Consider the following 20830-nt stretch of genomic DNA (forward strand, 5'->3'; position numbering starts at 1 on the left):
TCAAAAACAAACAGCTAACTATTCTAATTCATTTTCCATCACTTGGCCCATAGCCTTGTATGCCTTGGCATCATGAATGCACATCTAACTGCTTCTTGAATGTTATGAGCAATGCTATAAATGCAGAATCCATGTCCCTTATAAACAGTCTCATGAGCTCTAAGGAAAAAAACCCTGGTCTATCCAAGCTCTCTTTATAACCAAAGTTCTCCAGCCCAGGCAACATTGGGTAAATCTCCTCTGCAACCTCTCAGTTGCAATCACATCCCTCTTATAATGTGGATTCCAGAACTGCATACCAGGCTTTGGCTGTGATTTAACCAATGGTTTATACACTTTCAGCATCACCTCCCTGCTCTTAAAGTCTATGCCTCAACTAAGGAAAGTATCTCATATACCTTCTTAACCACTTTATCTACCTGTCCTGCTGCCTTAAGGGACCAGTAATCATGGTGCATCTGATCTTTGGAACTTCCCAGGGTCCTACCTTTATCAAATATTCCTTTACTTTGTTTGTCCTTTCCAAGTGCATCACCTCACATTTGTCTGTATTGAATTCCACTTGCTACTGATTAACTCATCTGACCAGTCTGTCTAAACCCTCCCAGAATCTAAGGCTATCCTCCTCATTATCTACCATCTCACCAATTTTCATATATTCCACAAAATTATTGATCAACTCTTCTACATTCAAGTCTAAATTATTTATATATACCATAAACAGCAGGGTTCCAAAACTGATCCATGTGGCACCTCAATGGTCCAGTCATAAAATTGCCCCTTCACCATCACCCTTGTCTCCTGTCACTCAGCCTTTTTGAATAACAGCACCACACTGGCTATCCTCCAGACCTCTGGCAGTCACTTCAGAAAGGAATTGTAAACTTTTTTCTGCAAAGATAATTTCATGATCAATGTTACTGATACTCAAGCAAGCATGTAAGTTTTGAATTTACACTTAACAAAACAATTAATTCATGGACATCTAGCTCCTGTATAAAATACTGTGATAAAGACTGAATAGTCTATTTTGTGATATTGATTGAGGGATAAATATTCAGTAGAACACTTTTAAGGTAACAGTGGTGGAATGGGCAGGGTATAGGCTTCTGGGCCTGGGCTTGTCCTCCTTATATTATTACTTTTTCTTCTTCCCTCTGCCCCTCCTTCTTCTCAAATGTACCTGATAAAGAGCTCTTCAGCTGGAGATGGCTTCGCTGGGCTCAGGAGTGGCGGTAGCGTGGCTTTGGAGTCAGTCGGTTAGCTTGTGAAGCCTGGAGCGGGGTATTTGCTTCCCCATAGAGTGGGCCTCTAGTGGCTCCATGGTGTAGCCTGGAGCAGGACACTCTCAGTGGCATGGTGTGGGCTGGTGTAGCCCGGAGTGGGACTCTGACAACGGCATGCTGCAGCAGCGGAGAAAGAAATATTGGATTCTCTTTCAGTTATTTTTTGAAAATTTTATGTGAAGTTATTATGAATGTTGTCAATGCATGATGATGGTACACACTTTTCACCATATTTTATATTGAACACCTGAGGCAATAAAGGTTTTTTTCTGCATGAATAACATCCCTTATTTTCCTCAAAACAGTATCACATGGGATCTTTTATGTCCTCCAAGAACAGGCAGATGGAGCTTCAGTTTAACAAATCATTTGAAAGAGAGCACTTCTGACAGAGCAGCTCTTCATTAGTCCTGCACTGGAGTGTGAACATTGCTTTTTTTTCTCTGCTGAAGCCCTATAGGGGTTTTGAGCCCAGAGGCTCAGGAAGGGTCACCTGATTTATCTGTCATGAAGCATGAGTGGCTCAACAGTGCAGGACATCAATCTGAAAAGGAAGAAAACCCAAAGAGAAAAACAATGACAAAGGTCTGGTGTTAAAAGCAATTTCCCATAAACATGCCAATCCATCAATGAGTATTATCACTGTTTAGTTTTAAGCTTCTTCTGTTTTTCGGTGAATCTTATCTGTTAACTTCAACCAGCTTGTCATTTCTCTGGGAGTTCGTCACCAGAAGCTTGTTATCAGTCATTTATTCAAACAAGCAGATCATGCAAGTGTGTCCTTAGCAAGTATTGCAGAGTTTGAGTACAATGGAAGTTCCTTTTTAAAATTTGCACGTTTTATTGGGTTTTATTTTACCTGTCAGTGAATAATATAAACAAAAATGTTTCTCTCTGTCCCCATTTTACTTAATTAATTTGAAGTGCAAATAGATGTTAAGTAAGCTAAGTTTATTTGCTGTTATCAAAAGAATTAAGAAAATGTTTCAAGTATTGCAGGGAATTGATGGAATGGAATTTTACAAAAATCAGTACAGACACAAAAAGAGGAAACGATTATAAACTGAAGCACTCATGCAGTAAACCTCATTCAAGACAGATTCCACCCATGTTAAAGTTGTCAATTTAAGAAAGATATTGACATGCCTTGTAGTAAACAATATCCCATCTAAGTCATTCAAAAGGCATTCGATCAATTTATGATTTGGCCAGTTTTGCTAAGATGGGAACTTGTGGTGGAATTTTGTTATTGACCTGAGTGAAGAAACAAACTCCTATAGTCATATGACATCTTCAATAATCTCAATGCTAAAGCTGATTGTTTTCTCATTTTCAATAAATGCTGTGATTTACATCATTCAAAAATGAGGCCATACCTTTGACCCTGGATATCTGAAAGTTCTCACATGTCATGCATGACAACATGCAGTTATGTAAAGCTCAAAGGTTAATTACATATGTGTTTAGGTATTCATAAAAGTAATCCGTCAAAAAATGTACATTTCAATGCGCTTATTTATTTTTGCAGAGAGACTTTTAAAAAAAGTTATCTGCAATCCCAAGGCTTCATAACCACATTTTGGAAACAATAAACTGTCTTTAAAAGATAAAAAAAACCCTCTCCATTGCCTGTATGCTTTTCAGTTTCATAATATATTACAGTCAAAAGTCATAACTTAAAAAAAACCTAACAATCTTGTAATTGATGCCCTCCGCTGTTTTTTTTTCATCCATTCATCCTTAATTACAAGCCATCTTACTGCCTGCTCAGTCAATAACGTGCACATGCTTCATTATATATAAATATTGATGAGCTTTTCTTATAAATTACATCATGCTGCTAATAAGCTTGTTTCCAATTCTATTTTTAAATGTCCATCCAATTTAGGTGCCCATTTTAAAAAAAAACAAATCAATCTCACCAAATAAATTAGTGAATGATTGTACAAAGTACTGAGTTGCAATTCCAAACTAATCAGAAGCTCCCAATTGATTCACACACTGAAAAAAAGGCAAATACTGCAGGTACTGAAAATCGAGGATGAATATTTCTGGAAATATTCTGCAGATCTGGCAGCATCTCTGGAGTAAGAAAGAGACCCACTGATTCAGGTCGATGATCTTCCTTCAGAACCCTGGAGAACTTGGATTAAAGAGGGCGAGATGGGCCTGGATATTCATTACTAACTGCCTACCCTATGATTCCACTTGATGATGCAGTTTTGAAGAAGGAGGAGCTTTCTTCACAAAGAGGGGAAGGGCCTGATGTTCTAAGCACTGACACAGCCAAGGAGGAATCATTAAGTTCACTGCCATCTCCACCTGGTCTGGTCTACATGTGACAGCAATGTGGTTGATTCTCAACTGCTCTCTGAAGTAACCGAGCAATGCACTCAGTTGTAAAGTCTCAACAAAGAAATTAAACTGGACAAACCACCTGGCATTGACACAGGTACCAGAAACAGCAATGGCAGAAACAGCTCTGTTGACCCTGAAAAATCCTCCTCACTGACATCTGGGCGCTAGTGCCATAATTTGGAGCACTGTCTCACAGACTAGTCAAGCAACCGCCTGACATAGTCATACCCACAGGAGAAAGTGAGGGCTGCAGATGCTGGAGATCAGAGCCGAAGATTTGTTGCTGGAAAAGCGCAGCAGGTCAGGCAGCATCCAAGGAACAGGAGAATCGACGTTTCGGGCATCAGCCTGAAGAAGGGCTGATGCCCGAAACGTCAATTCTCCTGTTCCTTGGATGCTGCCTGACCTGCTGCGCTTTTCCAGCAATACATTTTCAGCTGTAGTCATACCCACAGCCAACCTTACAGACAATGTCCCAGACTCCACTAACACTGTCCCTGGATATGTTCTCTCCCACCAGCCAGTCACACCCAGCAGAGGTGGTATACAATTAAGAAGGAGTTTCCCTGGGAATCTCGTAAAGTCTCATGCCATCCAGTTAAACATGGGCAAGCAAACACCTGCTGGTTACCATATACCATACTTCCTCTGCTGATGAATCAGTATTCTTCCATGTTTAACAACACTTGGAGGTAACAACAGAGGGTAGCAAGGGTGTAAACTGTCCTCTGGGTGGGGGATTTCAACGTCTCCCACCAGGAGTAGCTAAGCGGCAGTACTACTGATGGAGCTGGTCAGATCCTAAAGGACGTAGCTGCTAGGCCAGGTCTGTGGTAGATGGTGAAGGAAACAACAAGAAGGAAAAAGATACTTGACATCATCTTTGCCAAACTGGTAGCTGCAAATGCATTTGTCTATGACCGTATTGATAAGGGTGACCACTGCACAATCGTTGCAGAGATAAAGTTCCGTCTTCACATTGAGAATACCCTCCCTCATGTTGTGTGACACTATTACCGTACTAAATAGGACGGACTTTGAACAGACCCACCAACTAATGACTTGGTATTCCTGAGATCCTGTGGTCATGAGCAGTAGCAGAATCATACTCCAACACAACCTGCAACCTCATGGTCCAGCATATCTCCCAATCAACCATTACCATCAAGCTGGAGATTAGTCCTTTTTCAATGGAGAGTGCAAGAGGGCATGCCAGGAACAGTACCAGGCATCACTAAAAATGAGGTGTCAACCTGGTGAAGCTACCAAACAGAATTTCGAAATATGTCATAAACGATATGAGGATTTCTGCCCCTACCACCCGTACAGACACTGAGTTGTTGATTCCTACCACCCTCTGAGTGGAAAAAAAACTTTACTCCCATCACTTCTAAATGTCCTGCCTCTTGCCTTAAATGGTGTCACCTGGTCATTGATACCTTCACCAAGGGGAAACACTTCTTCCTGCTGATAGTATGTTGTAAAGAAACCCTGACATGTGCTTAACCAAGGAAAGTCAATTGACTGTGCCATTTCTTCCATAAATCTGAGTGCAGGATAAAGCAACTTTAACAATGTCAATGCCTCCTCAAAGAGATGGTGTTACATGGGATCCATGTCGAGATTGTAGTGCTGGAAAAGCACAGCAGGTCAAGCAGCATCTGAGAAGCAAGAGAATCGATGTTTCAGACATAAGCTCTTCATCAGGAATGAAGCTTATGGGTTGGGGCTGAGAGATAAATGGACGGGATGGGGCTTGGGGTAAGGTAGCTGAGAAAGCAATAGGTGGATGGAGGTGAGGGGGAAGGTGATAGATCAGAGAGGGCAGTGATGGACAGGTCCGGAGGGCGGTGCCGAGTGGGAGGCTTGAAACTGGGATAATGTGGGGGGAGGGGAAATGCGGAATCTGTTGAAATCCACATTTATCCCATCCCAAAGCATGATATGAGGTGTTCCTCCTCCAGGTGTCGGGTTACGGTTTGGCGGTGGAAGAGGCCTAGGACCTGTATGTCCTTGACGGAGTGGGAGGGGGAGTTGAAGTGATCAGCCACAGGGCAGAGGGGTTGGTGAGTGCAGGTGCCCCAGAGATATTCTCTGCAAGAAGGCGTCCTGTCTCCCCGATGTAGAGGAGACCACATTGGTTGCAATGGATGCAGTAGATGACATTGGTAGAGATACAGGTAAACTTCTAATGGACATGGAATGATCCCTTGGGACCTTGGACGGAGGTGTGGGGAGTGGTGTGGGCATAGGTTTTGCATTTCCTACTGCCTCCTCGATCATGACCTCACCTCCCATCACCAAACCATCATCTCCCAGACCGTACACAACCTCATCACCCCTGGGGAATCTCCCATCCACAGCTTCTAATCTCATTGTCTGTGAACCCTGCACTGCCCGATTCTACCTCCTTCCTAAGATTCACAAACCTGACTGCCTCGGTCAACCCATTGTCTCAGCCTGAGTTTGTCCCCACCGAACTCATCTCTTCCTACCTCAACACAGTCCTGTCCCCTTTAGTCCAGGAACTCCCCACCTACATTCGTGACACCACTCATGCCCTTCACCTCTTCCAAGATTTTTGTTTCCCCAGCCCCCAACACTTCACCTTCACCATGGACATCCAATCCCTGTACACATCAATCTACCACAACAATGGTCTCCAAGCCCTCTATTTCTTCCTCTCATGCCGTCCCAACCAGTACCCTTCCACTAATACCCTCATCCACCTGGCTGAACTGGTCGTCACCCTCAACAACTTCTCCTTCCAATCCTCCCACTTCCTCCAAACCAAATGGGTAGCCATGGGCACTCGCATGGGACCCAGTTATGTCTGCCGATTTGTCGGATATGTGGAAAGGTCCATCTTCCGCAGTTGCACTGGCACCACCGCCCACCTGTTCCTCTGCAACATAGATGGCTATATCAGCACCACCTTGTGCTTCCATGAGTAGGTTGAACAGTTCATCAACTTTACCAACATCTTCCACCCCAACCTCAAGTTCACCTGGATCATCTCGGAAAAGTCCTTCCCCTTCCTGAACCTCTCCATCACCGTCTCTGGCGACTGACTAACCACAGACATATACTCCAAGCCCATCGACTCCCACAGCTACCTTGATTACATCTCCTCCCATCCTACCTCCATAAAAATGCAATCCCTTATTCCCAATTCCTCCACCTCTGCCGCATCTGTTCCCAGGATGACTAATTCCACCTCAGAAAGTCCCAGATGGCCTCTTCCCTCAACGATCACAACTTCCTTTCCCATGTGGTTGACGATGCTCTCCAACGCATCTCCTCCATTTTGTGCACCGCTGCCCTTGAACCCCACCCCAACCAACGCAACAAGGAAAGAACCCCTCTGGTCCCCACCTTTTACTCCACCGACCTCCGCATAAAACGCATCTTGCTCCGCCACATCCGCCACCTCCAAACAGATCCACCACCAGAGATATATTTCCTTCCCCACCACTATTAGCATTCCAAAAAGACTATTCCCTCCGCAACTCCCTCATCAGGTTCACACCCCCCGCCAGCCCACACGTCACTCCTGGCACTTTTCCCTGCCACTGCAGGAAGTGCAAAACTTGCACCCACACCACTCCTTCACATCTGTCCAAGGCCCCAAGGGATCCTTCCACATCTGTCAGAAATTCACCTATACCTCTATCAATATCATCTACTGCATCCGTTGAACCTGGTGTGGTCTCCTCTATATTGGGGAGATAGGACGCCTTCTTGCAGATCGTTTCAGGGAATATCTCTGAGACACCTGCACCCACCAACCCCATTGCCCCGTGGCTGAACACTTCAACTCCCCCTCTCCATCAAGGGCATGCAGGTTCTGGGCCTCCTCCACCATCGAACCGTTACCACCCGACGCCTGGAGGAGGAACGTCTCATATTCCATCTTGGGCTGTGCAACCACACTGGATAAATGTGGATTTCAACAGCTTCCTCATTCCCCCTCCCCCCACATTATCTCAGTCCCAAGCCTCCCACTCGGTGCCACCCTCCGGACCTATCCATCACTCCCCCCTCTGAACTATCACCTTCTCCCTCACCTTCATCACCCTATTGCTTTCTCAGCTACATTCCCCCAAACCCCACCCTCCTCCCATTTATCACTCAGCCCCAACCCACAAGCCTCATCCCTGATGAAGGGCTTATGCCTGAAACGTTGATTCTCCTGCTCCTCAGATGCTACCTGACCTGCTGTGCTTTTCTAGCACCACACTCTCAACTCTGATCTCCAGCATCTTTCTCCTTTCTCCCCCTTACAGTGGATCCATGTCAGGTCCAAGACTCACAAACTTTTTTTTTGGATTCCATGAGAAACATATTTTGAAATGATAACTAACCTCTGATCTCTCACATATTTTCAATAGGTAGATGATTTGATTTTTAGATTTGAATCTGTAGCTGGGTGTAAATATTTCCTTACATTTCTTAATGCAGTCCAATCTGCGCTCAAATTAGTGAAACAGTCAAATATTTCCTCAATATTTCTTGTTGCAAAATTGACCAGGAATTCAACCAGCCCACACTTGCAAAACTCTTCATGCAATGTCCAACATTAAATGTGATTGTGAAACATCTGCTGGATAATCCAGAGTATGTAAGCAATTATATTGACAGCTAATTTAGGATCGACAATAAAGCTTGCAGTGTGATGCATCATATTTACTGGAAGCTACATATGTTGATACACAGAAACCTTGCTTTTTGCAAACAAAAAGATATATTCACACTGCATGTACTTATCAACTTATAAAAGAGGTATGCCATTCATTGGTTCTTTATTCAGGGCAATGCCATATTGAATCACAATCAGCCTATTTGGTTTAAAAAGTAAAACAAAGTCTGACAGTTAACTACCAATCCTCACTCATCGGTGCATTCTCCAAGAAGAAGACTCCACCATTCAGAATCCACTTGCCAACCAATCAACACTCTCTTCTCAGTCAGAATAAATGTTGGTTTTTGTTTGAATTCATATTCTTGCAAATTGTCCTGATAGATGTAAGATGAAATAACCAGCAAAATGTATATTTTACCAACAATAATCTGGCATATCTCAGATAAATCTGTATACTTATATGTAGTGTTCACATTCAATAAGTAGACTTCACTTAAGCTTGAAGAACATTCTTGATTTTGTCTTCTCCTTGACCATTCTGTCTTGAACCCAAAGTCGCAGATATGGACTTAAAACCACATGACAAAAAACAATGCAATACCATGAAAATTTGGCAATTGCTAAGATCAAGAAACAGACCTAAACTTGTTGTAGAGATGTACAGCATGGAAACAGACCCTTCGGTTCAACCCATCCATGCCGACCAGATAGCCCAACCCAATCTAGTCTCACCTGCCAGCACCCGGCCCATATCCCTCCAAACCCTTCCTACACATATAGCCATCCAAATGTCTCTTAAATGTTGCAATTGTACCAGCCTCCACCACTTCCTCTGGCAGCTCATTCCATACACGTACCACCCTCTGTGTGAAAAAGTTGCCTCTTTTATATCTTTCCCCTCTCTCCCTAAACCTATGCCTTCTAGTTCTGGACTCCCCTACCCCAGGGAAAAGACTTTGCCTATTTACCCTATCCATGCCCCTCCTAATTTTGTAAACCTCTATAAGGTCACCCCTCAGCCTCCGACGCTCCAGGGAAAACAGCCCCAGCCTGTTCAGCCGCTCCCTGTAGCTCAAATTCTCCAACCCTGGCTACATCCTTGTAAATTTTTTTGAACCCTTCTGAGGAATAGATTAAATAGTTTTTTAAAAACATTCATTGGTACAATTTTAATACAGGCTAGCAGCCAGAAGAGAAAGAGAACTGAACAGCTGTGATAGAACAATCTCTGAACAACTAATATCTGCAGAGAAACTATCAGAGATAACTGTAAGTCAATGACACTTTCTACTGCCAGTACTGGGAAAGCAAACTTGCCAGGGAAAAGTAAAAGGAGTCAGAGAAACAAAGGGGATAAATCCAGATTGAACAACATTGTAGGGCTTTCAGCAAACTCGCATTCCTGGGCGTCATAGTCGAAAGAAAGGACAACGGAGAACCACAAATCTGCGTATACAAACACTGACCAAATACTTAACTAGACCAGCAACCATCCCAACACACACAAACAAAACTGTATCAGAACACTATTCCAACGAGCCACCACACACTGCAGCACAGATGAACTTCGGAAAACAGAGGAGAACTGCCTATATAATGTATTCGAGAAGAACGGATACTCAAAAAAAACCAGTCTGCAGATTCCTCAAGAACAAACCACGACAAGCAGACCAAACACAGCCAGAAACCCTAACCACCTTACTATATATCAAAGAAGTTTCAGAAATGACAGCCAGGCCACTAAGACCCCTCGGAATCCTAGTAGCACACAAACCCACCAACACTCTCAAACAAAAACTAACAAACTTAAAAGACCCAGTACAACCCATGGACAAAAACCAACGTCATCTACAAAGTTCCATGCAAGGACTGCCACAAACACTATGTAGGACAAACAGGAAGAAAGTTAGACATCAGGATACACGAACACCAGCTAGCCACAAAAAGACACTACCCTCTGTCCCTCGTAGTCCTACACATGGATGAAAAAAGCCACCATTTTGACTGGGACAACACATCCATCCTGGGACAGGCTAAGCAAAGACATGCCAGAGAATTCCTAGAGGCCTGGCACTCCAACCACAACACCATAAACAAACGCATAGATCTAGATGCCATCTATCAACTCCTCAGAAAATGAACAGGAAATGACATCACCACAAACCCTAGGAACCCCATCCACGAGAAAGCAGGAGACAACAGCTTCGCTTCTCTTGGAGGTCGCCACTGATGATGTTACCTAGCCAGGTAATGAAATGTCTAGATATCAAACCTACAGCTCAGCGAGCAAACCTACACCCTAGATTTCAATTACTAGACACACAAAGCTGATTTAATCCCTTAGACGAAAAACCCAAAAAACTAGCAAATTTAAAAATGATGCTCTGAAGAAAAGTCATATTAGACTCAGAACATTAACACTTGGTTCTCTCTCCAAATCTGTTAAGTTTCTTCACACTTTCTGTTTTGGGAAAGCAAGTCTTAGCACTTAATGATAAGATCCTAGGGAGTGTTGCTGAATAAAGAGACCTTGGAGGTTCATAGCTCCTTGAAAGTGGAGTTGCAGGTAGGTAGGATAGTGAAGAAGGCATTTGGTTTCCTTTATTAGTCAGAGTATTGAGTACAGGAGTTGGGAGGTTATGTTGCGGCCGTACAGGACATTGGTTAGGTCACTGTTGGAATATGGCGTGCAATTCTGGTTTCCTTCCTATCAGAAAGATGTTGTGAAACCTGAAAGGGTTCAGAAAAGGTTTACAAGGATGTTGCTAGGATTGGAGGATTTGAGCTATCAGGAGAGGCTGAACAGGCTGGGGTTGTTTTCCCTGGAGTGTCGGAGGTGGGGGGTTGACCTTACAGAGGTTTATAAAATCATGAGTGGCATGGATAGGATAAATAGAGAAAGTCTTTTCCTTGGGTGGGGGAGTCCAGAACTAGTTTAGGGTGAGAGGGGAAAGATATAAAAGAGACTTAAGGGGCAACTTCTTCACACAGGGGATGGTGCATGTATGGAATGAGCTGCCAGAGGAAGTGGTGGAGGCTAGTAAAATTGCAACATTTAAAATGCATCTGAATGGGTATATGAATAAGGGTTTAGAGGGATAGGGCGGGTGCTGGCAGTTGGGACTAGATTGGTTTGGAATATCTGGTCAGCATGGACGGGTTGGACCGAAGGGTCTATTTCTGTGCTGTACATCTCTATGACTCTCTTGTTTGTATTTAATAATTCTGGCAATCATTTAGCAGCTAAAGCCTATTTAGTTCATGGAAACTTTATCGACGTACAATTTAAGAGAATTCTTCAGTAACAGGTTCGATCAATTGATAAAAGTGTTGTCTAAACTTTGTATGAATGGAAATTTACAAGAGTTCATTTGCAACAGAATCATTATTTGTCTCTTAGATAAATCAGTTATTGAACTTCAATCGAAAGGGAACCTAACTTGAGAACAAGCAATCCAATTAGCAGTGGATACAGAGTCTAGAAAAATGTTCAAGAAGCATTATACAACAAAAGTTCCATTTAATGTAAAGCATTCTACAGTCAGTCTTGATTACTTAAAGCACAATGGATTATTCAATCACAGGAGACACATCTCTCATCTGAAAATTACACCATATCTGATGACTCCAACACAAAGTCCTTAGCAATGTAATGCTACAGAATCTTGTTACAGGCGTGGTTCCAAAACTCAATATTAACAAAACTATTCTGTCCACCTTTAATGTACGCATTGTTAGAAAAATAGGTCATGTCTCAATGATATCGTACAGCCTAAATAAGATGCCAAGCATCAAACTAACCATTCACTACCATTCAAAGACTGGACATTTAAACTTACCACTTGACAGTTAGTGTAGTGAAAATAAAAGGAGTTGGTGGTGGGGGAGGGGTGGTCTGTCTTCCACTCCAAAGAAGCTCTTCAGGGGAGCTTCACATTTCTCTAGTAGCCAGGATCTGAAGACCCTGGAAGAAATGAACAGCAGCGTTGGCTTCGGAGAATCTTAGAGCATGGCAATAACGACATAATGCGCAACTCTTCAGAAGATCCAGGCCATAATATTTTATTGCTTTCTTTTTACATTTGAGTAAAATCCATCTCTCATATTTGAGAAATGCTGCAAATTAGGGATGATGCAATGCTACCTGTCTACAATGCGACATAAATTGATACTTAATGTAAAACAAGTCCAAGCAAATCAACCATCTACCTACATTGGTTCTGATATACCATCACTGCAGGATATCAATAAATAATTAGTTAAATCAGACATTAGGAACTCACTTTTAATTCATTAAAATTAATAAAGGAGTCCCACTTGCTAATCAACAATGGGAGAGGTTGTTACAAACAGCTGCTCCCTATACATATTTTATGTTACAATTAGATGAAATGTCAATGCATTGTTTCAATTATATATTAAAAAATATTCAGGATAAAGCTGCACAACTGTCTATAATTAGTTTATTTTACAGAATATTTAATTGTATGTTTACATTAGACTGTTTAGTTACATATAGGACAAAATTAAACTTTCAAGATGATAGTGCTGGTTGCATAACGTTTTAAAATCACAATGTCCAACTTCCCTTTAAACAGTGTTGAGAATGAATTAAGGAGATAGTGAGGACTGCAGTTGCTGGAGAAGTCAAAATTGAAGAGTGTGGTGCTGGGACAGTGCAGCAGGTCAGGCAGTATTCAAGGAGCAGGAGAGTCAATGTTTCCGTCCTCAGGAATGAATTAAGGTCCAATAGCCCAACAAAGATGGCTGCTACAATCACTTTCCATGGATTGTCACCTTGCAGTGATGGAAAGGCTTGAGCGTTCCGTTGATCCCAAGAGCTATGCCATCCGGAGTTCTCATCTCCCGGCGGGGCCCCCATTGCTGGTAAGATTGGAAGGGAGGAAGCAGACAAAGTGCAGTCCAAAACAAGTCCTCCATGGCAATCCAGGTGAAACATACTTGTGTGGTATCACTGGCTGCGATGGTAGATGGAAGACTACAGCATTAGGAAGAATCACAGTCATTGAGATTTCCTAGTAACTGGAACTGGATCTACTTTCTGTCAAGGACTGTCAAATTTGTGTCTGCTAATGTACAACAACATTCCCATGTTAGAAGATGTCCTGCAGAAGACATTTGCCTGGAGGAACTCAAAACGGAATTGCTACTGTTAGCAACTGACTATAGAAATATCCCTCTGGAATCATCACAGAAATTAACATCAGCTGGGCCACCAATTCCTCTCTGACCTCCTGATGGGTCTGGAATGCATCATTGTGTCTGAAGTGCTTCAGAGATGATTACTCCAAGAAACCTTGCAAGTTACACCTATTTTGAAAGACCGTTAAACACTTTCCTCTGCTAGGAAAACCTTTATCTGACCATAACTCATCTCTCTCCCCACTCTACCCCAAGGAAATTTGGTCACATGATTCCCATAGAGCTGAACCTAACTGCCTTTTAACCATACAATTTTGATATAGCGAGCAAATAAGGGGTCAAATGCTGCTTCATGCAAATTCCAATGACAATCTCAAAACTTCTGACTCCAGACTGTAATAAAAAAAAGGCTCTGGCCTATAAGAAGCAGCTTATAACCCAGACAGGTGCTCTTTGGAAATAATCAACATTTATTTGCTAAGTATGGTGAAGCATAAGTTACATTTCAGTAAAGCTTTGTCCGAAAAACTTGGAAGAGATTTTTAAAAGAGAAGGATTGGCATAAAGTTGCTCAAGTGCTATCTATAAAATCAAACAGACCACAGAGGAATTACAGACTGTCAATCCAGGTTTGGACTTTTGAACTCTATCTCAAAACCAAGAACATTGATAAACTGGTCTCCTTGGTTTGTTTTATACTTAATATGTTGCTAATTAAATAATGCCTTTATCACTTTCTGTTCTATCTTTCCTGATGTGTGTTTGTGAGTGTGCTTACGTTACTAAGTGTCAAAGAGTGTGTGAAACAAACCTTACTTTTGATTTACCTTTGCATTAGTATTGTGGCCCTTACAAAGTAAAAGTCTATAAACAGGGAAGGGGAAGTATGCCACCACAGTTTATAAAGAGAAAAAAACTAAATTGCAATTTGCTTTGGGACTGAAGGTGAGAATAAAGGATGAGAATCATTTTAATCCATTTATAATAATATATTTTATAAGTTGTTTGCATATAGATTGTGCCTGTGCTTTATACCATCATTACTTCTACAAACAAACATATGAACAAAAGAAATGAAACCAGCGATAGGCCTTTTGGCTCCTCAAGACTATTTTGCTAGTCAATAAGATCACTGCTGATCAAATTGTGGCTTTAAATCCAATTTCCTCTCTGCCCTCCAGAACAACTGACTTGCTAATTAATCAAAACTGTGGCTAGCTCATCAGCCTTGAAGATTTTCAATGACACAGCCTCCACTGTGGAAGAGGATCCTAAAGACTAGTGACCCTTTTGGTTGAAGCATAGGACCCGTGGACACAGCCTTAGAATTAGAGGGGGTCATTTCAGAACAGAAATGCGGAGACATTCCTTCAGCCAGAGAGTGGTGGGCCTGTGGAATTCATTGCCACGGAGTGCAGTGGAAGCCAGGACGCTAAATGTCTTCAAGGCCGAGATTGATAGATTCTCGTTGTCTAGAGGAATTAAGGGCTACGGGGAGAACGCTGGTAAGTGGAGCTGAAATGCACATCAGCCATGATTGAATGGCGGAGTGGACTCGATGGGCCGAATGGCCTTACTTCCACTCCTATGTCTTATGGTCTTATGGTCTTATATGCAGTGTGTTCGCTGTGTACACTGCTGACACATGCTGCAGGTGTGATATAGAGGGTGAAGCTGCAGAGCAACAAAAGAAATAGGAACTGGAGCAGTCCATTCAGCTCTCAAATCTGCTGTACTATTCAACAAGATGATATCTGCTCTCGTTCAGGACTCAGCATGAACCTATTCACCTTTATCAACTCTGCTTGTTATTCTCAAAGAAATCCAGCATAAAAAAATCTTAATCCCCTGACCTATCATTGACTTTCATGCCTTATATGATTTAGTTATTGACTGGAAACTTGAGAGGACATAGGTGTAAGGTGAGAGGGTAAAGATTTAAAGGGGTCCTAAGGGGCAATGTTTTTACTCAGAGGATGGTGCATGTATGGAATGAACTGCCAGAGGAAGTGGTGGAAACAAAAGTACTGCAGATGCTACATTCCAAAGTAGACAAGCAGGAGGCTGGAAGAACACAGCAAGCCAGGCAGCATCAGGAGGTGGAGAAGTCAACATTTCAGGTGTAACACTTCTTCAGGACCGGGAGTAGGGGTAAGGAGACCTGCAGAAAAAGGGGGTTGGGGGGGGGGAGGCAGGGTGATGAGGTGGAGATAGGTGAACACAGGTAGGGGGTGCAGCCTTTTTTGCTCAATGGGAGGAATGAATCCAGTTGGTAGCTGGAAGGAAGCGTCGATGAGGGGAATGGAAGGGAGGGGGAGGGACTGCAAACAGAGTCAGGGGATAGAAAAGGAGGCTTTTGAAATTGGAGAACTCAGTGTTGAATCCTCCAGGCTGTAGGCTACCCAAGCGGAAGATGAGGTGTTGTTCCTCCAATTTGCGGTTTGATTCATTGTGGCAATGGAGGAGGCCAAAGATGGTCATGTTGGAAAGGGAGTGGGAAGGGGAATTGAAATGGGCAGTGACTGGGACGTCCGTTTGGCCCCTACGGGCCCAGCTGAAATACTCGGCAAACCATTCCCTACGTTTATTTGGTCTGCCCAGTTTAGAGAAGACCTCATTAGGAGCACCTGATAGTAAACTAGGTTAACCTCTGTCGCACCTAGAAGGACTTTTTGGGGCCCTGGATGGAGGTGAGATGTGTGGTATGCCAACAGGTTTTGCATCTTTTCCGGTTGCAAGGGAAGGTACCTGGGGATTTGGCAGGGGTTGGTGGGGAGAGTGGCACAAGGAAACATTCCTTGTGGAAGGCAAAGAGGGGGTGAGGAAGGGAAGATGTTCTTGGTGGTGGGGCCTAGTTGGAGTTGGTGAAAGTTTTTGAGGTTGATGCGTTGGAAGCAGAGACTGGTGGGATGGTAGTTGAAGGCAAGAAAGACCCAGTCTTTATTGCATTCAGTGCGGGTGTTAGAGCAGTGGAATGGGGAATGGAGGTGGTGTGGTGATACACTGCCAGGATGGAAGAGCGGGGGAAAGAACGTTGTTCACAATAGGTGGACATCTGGCATGTCTGCTCATCTGAGCAGATTCAGTGGAGGTGGAGGAATTGAGAGAATGTGATGGGGTTCTTGCAAGATGCTGGGTGGGAGGAGGTGTAGTCCAGGTAATTTTGAGAGTCTGAGGATTTATAGCAAACGTCACCAGAGTTGGAAACGGAGAGGTCAAGAAAGGGGAGGGAGGTGACCGAGGTGGGCCAAGTGAATTTCAGGGGGGTGGTGGAAATTGTGCTCAAAGTTGATGAACTGCTCCAGTTCAGTCTGAGTGCAGGATGGTGCACTGATGCACTCATCGATGTAACAGTGATCTTGAGACACACTGCCTGTGTAGGTACTGAAGAGAGACTGTTCAACATAGCCAACAAAGAGGCAGGCATAACTAGGGCCCATACAAGTACCAATGACCACCCCCTGGATTTGGAGGAAAAGAAAGGAGTTAAAGGAAAAGTTATTAAGGGTGGGAACTAGTTTGGCAAGGTGGAGGAAGGTATTGGTGGAAAGGGACTGGATGGTCTTTTGGAGAGGAAGAAGCTGAGGGTGTGAAGGCCATCCTTGTGGGGTATGGACTTGTATAAGAACTGCATACCCATAGGGAAGGGAAGCGCTCGCGGCAGGGGAACCGGACGTTGCTGAAGAGATGAAGGGGGGGGTTTGATGTTGCGGATGTAACTACGAAATGCCTGAACTAAAGGGGAGAGGATGGAGTTGAGGTAGGACAAGATGAGTTCAGTGGGGCAGAAGCAAGCAGAGACAATGAGTTGGCTGGGGTAGTTGGGCTTATGGATCTTGGGGAGCAGATAGAATTGGGCAGTGCGCAGGGCTGGGGGACTATGAGATTGGAGGCAGTGGAGGGGAGATCACCAGAGTCAATGAGGGCACAGACAGTGCGTGTGATTTTGGCTGATGGGTCACAATAGGGTCGTGGTCAAGGGGGAGGTAGGTAGGATGTGATTAGATTAGATTAGATTCCCTACAGTATGGAAACAGGCCTTTTGGCCCAACAAGTCCACACCGACCCTCCAAAGACTAACTCACCAGGACCCATTTCCCCTACGTTTACCTCTGAGTAATGCACCAATCGCTTTGGGCAATTTAGCATGGGCAATTCACTTGACTAGCACATCTTTGGAATGTGGGAGGAAACTGAGCACCGGGAGGAAACCTACACAAACACGGGTAGAATGTGCAAACTTCACACAAACAGTTGCCTGAGGCGGGAATCAAACCCGGGTCCCTGGTGCTGTGAGCCAGCAGTGCTAACCACTGAGCCACCGTACCTCTCCCTGATGTCGGAGAGTTGGTGTTCGGCCTCTGCGACATAGAGGTCTGTTCTCCAGACTACCACCACCCCGGCTTTGTCAGCGGGTTTGATGGTGAACTGGGGATTGATGTGGAGCGCGTGGAGCGCTGCACGTTTGGAGGGGGTGAGGTTGGAATGGGTGAGGGGGGTGGAGAGGTTGAGGCAGACGATGTCACTTTGGCAGTCAGCAATGAAGAGGTCTAGGACGGCTACAAGGCCTGTGGGGGGGTGATCAGGTGGATGGGGACAGTTGGAGGTGGGAGAAGGGGTCCTTGGAGGGAGGTTGGGAGTTTTTATCGAAGAAGAAGGCATGGAGGTGGAGGTGGAGGTGGCGGAAGAAGAGCTCCACACCGTGGCGGGTACAGAATTCATTGAGGTGGGCGCAGCGGGGTATAAATGTGAGCCCTTTTACTCAGGAGGGGCTGTTCAGCCTGAGAGTTCAAGGTCAGGGAGGGCAATAGTGAACATGTGGCAAGGCTCAAGGGTGGGGTTTTGGGAGGGTTCTGAGGAGGCTGAAAGAGGGGAGTAGTGGAGGCCGGTACAGTTACATTTAAAAGGTATCCCAATGGGCATTTAACTAGGAATATGGGCCAAATGCTGGCAAATGAGACTAAGTCAGATTGGGATATCTGGTTGGCATGAATGAGTTAGATAGGAGGGTGTGTTTCTATGCTGTATGACTCAATGATGCTATGACTGCCTTTGTTAACCATGAGTTATCTCCTTCCTTTTAAACCAGAATAAAATTTTGCCAAGCATCATGAAATATCAACTTTAATGTCTGCCACTGCTCATCCACTGCCCTTCCCTTTCCAAGCCTGCTTTAGTCAATTCTTTCCACATAACTCTTCCACAAAGTTTCTCTGCATTTAAGTTGAGGACACTGGTTTGAGACTTTAGTTTCTCTCCCTTAAGCTGAATTTGAATATGATCACCATGTATCAGCAGTGTCAACAGCTTCCATGAATTACAGCTGCAACACATCTCCTGCTTTGTTATCACCATTCTATTTAAGTAATTAATCCGAGTATTAAATATCTTAAAAGTGAATGTCTTAACTGTACTCTTGAGCAGTAACAACGTCTCCTGATTTAAACCAATTGTTTGTTTGAGAGACACTCAAAATATCCATCTAGCTGTTTACCTGTAATATCACATTTTGGTTTTGACAGTTTGGTGGTAATCTCTGGCACTAGGCTTTATCTCCTGCTGCTGCCCTTCTCATACAAGTCTGCTCTTCTCTTTATGAAGCTGATGTTTCCATTCTTACATTGTTTGAGAAGCTGCTGTCCCTGCTCTCTTTTGCACTATTTCAGAAGCATAAGGTTCTTCTACTTAACTACTTTAGGTGGTGGTGACAGACTCCAGATCCTCCCCTCTATCCCATTCCACACCCTTCACCAATGCCTATGATTGCTAATAACCCTGGCCATCTGCCTGCTGGTGTGTCTATACTAAATGGCAAGGCAAGACTTTAAGGTAGCACTGCAAGAATGCTATAGGCGTTTAGGTAAATAAATTCTCACATATCAAACTCAGTAGTGATAATATGTCTGGATTTATACATGAGAGGTGAAGATAGGGTGGAGGAGAAAATTACTAGGCATCATGAGTTCAAAGTGAGAGGGGAAATGCTTAGGCGAGTTGTGCGTGGAGAGTTCTTTAAGCAGAGGGTGGTAGGTGCCCGGAATGTATTGCCAGCGGAGGTGGTAGGTGCGGGAACGATAGCATCATTTAAATTGTATCTAGACAGATACATGAATGGGCAAAGAGCAAAGGGATACAGATCCTGAAAAATAGACAGCAGATTTAGATAGAGGATCTGGATCGGCAAAAGCTTGGAGGGGCAAAGGCCTGTTCCGGTGCTGTTATGTTCTTTGTTCTAGTGCTAAGGGGGATAAGTGCCAAAACGCAAGGCAAGGCAGGGCAGAAATTCTGTGAACATCAAAATGGCCCCACTACAAATGAGCAAAAGCGAATGAGTGAGTAGCCCGGCATGGTGCCCTAGTTGAAACCATGAGCTGGGTTCCAGACCCTGTGTACACATTGTTCTGCCAGCAGCATTACAATGAAAGGTGCCAGGATACACCAAAGTGTGGCACTAAAATGCAGAAATGTACCTGTAAGTGGATTAGAGATGTATCATGATGATGCAGTGAGGTTGGCATGTGCCAAACCTGCCCCGGAATGTTCCAGAGATGTTGATGCTGGGAGTCCAAGATGGCAGTGCTGGAGGCACCAGGTAACCACTCTGACTTTGTCAGGAACTCCCAGTGTCTATATTCTACCTGGGAGAATGGGAAACTGCATTTATTGAGAGTGATATTGAGTGATATTCCATGCAAATAGCCTCACTAGTGAGAATCTCATCACACTGTCCAACAATTGTTTGCAATATGAGACTTGCTTGATCTTGACAGCAGGTAGACCCTCACTGGGCATCTCACCTGATTTTTCAGAATTTCTCACTGTGACCTACATCTTTCAAGGCCAAGGAAGATTTTATCTGTGTTGTTCATTATTATTATCAGAGCAATTCTACCCAATTTTCCTTTCTTCCTGTCCTTACAGAATGTCAAATACTTTTGAATATTCAGGTCACTGTGTAATCACATCTTAAAAATAGAGATTGTATCATACCTATTTATTTCTATTTGTGCAATCATAATCCATCCTTTTATGAATGCTGTAGTCATTTAGGTTAATAAATTCTCACATATCAAATTCAGTAGTGATAATGAGCTTGGATTTATACATTTAAAGGTTTTAAATTCATAACTAGCCTAACTGCTATATTCAATGTATTTTTGTCTCCAAAAAAATCACTCCCATCATTTAGTACTTCCATGGCCTTCCTCAGATATGTCACTTGTCTAGTTATGAAAGGTATTCTCACTGTTCTATTTTTGAAATAAGATCAAAGCATTCCTTTCTGCTACTGCTAGACTTGATTCTTTGGATTGAGATGGCAAAGTAGATCACATGACAGTGGGGAAACAATTCAGAGACAGTGGTCATTGTATCATAAGTT

General features: G+C 43.5%; 1 long non-coding RNA gene across 3 annotated transcripts in view; it reads right to left on the bottom strand.

Moving 5' to 3' along the window:
• The window catches only part of LOC140482669 (uncharacterized), a 98646-nt gene that overhangs the window by 64370 nt on the left and 13446 nt on the right, over positions 1-20830 (bottom strand). For 2 of the 3 annotated variants that reach the window (XR_011961774.1, XR_011961773.1), the window contains exon 1: positions 12126-12244. The exons of the other annotated variant lie outside the window; for it this stretch is intronic. This is a non-coding gene — a long non-coding RNA (uncharacterized lncRNA). Of the gene's footprint in view, positions 1-12125; positions 12245-20830 lie in introns of those variants that run through there. 3 annotated transcript variants of the gene reach the window in all.

The sequence above is a fragment of the Chiloscyllium punctatum genome, chromosome 1 (genome assembly GCF_047496795.1).
Source record: "Chiloscyllium punctatum isolate Juve2018m chromosome 1, sChiPun1.3, whole genome shotgun sequence".
Lineage (NCBI taxonomy): Eukaryota > Metazoa > Chordata > Chondrichthyes > Orectolobiformes > Hemiscylliidae > Chiloscyllium > Chiloscyllium punctatum.